The sequence below is a fragment of the Austrofundulus limnaeus genome, unplaced genomic scaffold (genome assembly GCF_001266775.1).
Source record: "Austrofundulus limnaeus strain Quisiro unplaced genomic scaffold, Austrofundulus_limnaeus-1.0 Scaffold323, whole genome shotgun sequence".
Taxonomy (NCBI): Eukaryota; Metazoa; Chordata; class Actinopteri; order Cyprinodontiformes; family Rivulidae; genus Austrofundulus; species Austrofundulus limnaeus.
In genome coordinates this window covers 360,707-362,599 of record NW_013952725.1, presented here as the reverse complement: position 1 = coordinate 362,599, position 1,893 = coordinate 360,707, and the positions used below count along the sequence as shown (strand labels likewise).

At 37.0% G+C, this 1,893-nt stretch overlaps 1 protein-coding gene across 1 annotated transcript in view; it reads left to right on the top strand.

Moving 5' to 3' along the window:
• Positions 1–1,893, top strand: part of LOC106527419 (four and a half LIM domains protein 2) — a gene marked incomplete at its 3' end in the record, with an annotated part of 7,260 nt that overhangs the window by 3,335 nt on the left and 2,032 nt on the right.

Sequence of the window (1,893 nt, the reverse complement as noted above, 5' to 3'; positions counted from 1 at the left end):
AACTATCTTGTGGCCATGCATTATCTGTTTTGCGGCCATGCATTAACTATCTTGTGTCCATGCATTAACTATCTTGTGGCCATGCATTATCTGTTTTGCGGCCATGCATTAACTATCTTGTGTCCATGCATTAACTATCTTGTGGCCATGCATTATCTGTTTTGCGGCCATGCATTAACTATCTTGTGTCCATGCATTAACTATCTTGTGGCCATGCATTATCTGTTTTGCGGCCATGCATTAACTATCTTGTGTCCATGCATTAACTATCTTGTGGCCATGCATTATCTGTTTTGCGGCCATGCATTAACTATCTTGTGTCCATGCATTAACTATCTTGTGGCCATGCATTATCTGTTTTGCGGCCATGCATTAACTATCTTGTGTCCATGCATTAACTATCTTGTGGCCATGCATTATCTGTTTTGCGGCCATGCATTAACTATCTTGTGTCCATGCATTAACTATCTTGTGGCCATGCATTATCTGTTTTGTGGCCATGCATTAACTATCTATTTTACTATCTCATTAACTAATTTTATCAAATGTCACTGGATAAGCTCCTTATTTGAAATTTTTTATTTTTTTTTTTACATCTGACCAAAAAGAGTTTTTCCATCATGCTTGGTTGTATTTTTTTCAATTAATTTTTCACTTTCTAAATGTATGGGTGCAAAACAAATCATAAGGATGCATCTTTCAAGAGAAATAAAGGAATAGAGGGGCTCATGGATGATACAGGAAACAGATGGCCAAGCAGCCAGGAGTCGGAGGCGTCCTTTTTTTGCGAAGTTTTTTTTTATTTTTATTTTGTGTGTGTGTGTGTGTGTGTGTGTGTGTGTGTGTGTGTGTGTGTGTGTGCTAAAAGCTGTTAAATAAGGCTGCAGTCGTCTGTTTTAGTCGACGGTGAGTCAGCAACAAACAAGCAAAGATGACTACAGTCTTATAAAGTAAACAGAAGTTACATTTTAGGAAATGTTCAAATTTAACAAAACGTGAAGTTGGTTTTTCAGATTTACCCTTGTTTTATGTCTGGTTTGGCTATTTAAATTCATTAACTAGTCTTAGAAGAGTGGGATAAGTAGATGCATTTTTACCGTGTAGTGTGACTCGATGATTTTAGTTTGAATTGTTCTTACTGTATTATTATTTATTCAAATTTATGTGAACTATTAGTTTATTTGAAAAAACTAATTATGCAAAAGCAATACAAATTTATTATGTGTAAATTATATTTAAACCTACTGTTAATTTTAGTAATTTCTTTCTCCTTTTTTGGTGCAGTAAACTAATTTACAATAAAAAACTGTAACATAGGGTTGTATATGGACAACCCTTTGCTTGAACATGCTGTTTGCTGTGGACAACTCATGCCTAACACAGAAGTCCATTTGGGTTCAGATCTGGGAGGCTGTTCCTCCCTATCATCCCCTTTCCAAATACTGTAAATCCATCATCGCTTACAATGGCATTGAAGTCATCCAGGAAAACAAGGGAATCCCCAGACAGCACTCTGCAAGGTCGCCAGGTAAAGGCCCAATTATGGAAATAATTTATTCAACAAAGACAGAAATACGTGGTCCAAGAATGAAGGTACTCCGTGAGATGATCAGCTGATCAGCTGAGTTTTATTGCAACAACAGGAACATGTCCTGATGCATCTCAGTAATCCAGGTAAAAAAATCAAAGAGAAAAAAAATTGTATAGGTCTTCTGGACGGGTTCTTCTCTAATGAAACGTTTCGTCTCTCCTCCAAGAGACTTCTTCAGTCTGAGAGTTTCAGGCAAAATTCAGGCTTTTAAAGGCTGTTCAAAAGAATGTCCCAACACAGACGAGCTACATCTAATGGCCTGAACTCTGCAGTTTTCACTCATTTACAGGTCAGCTGTCACT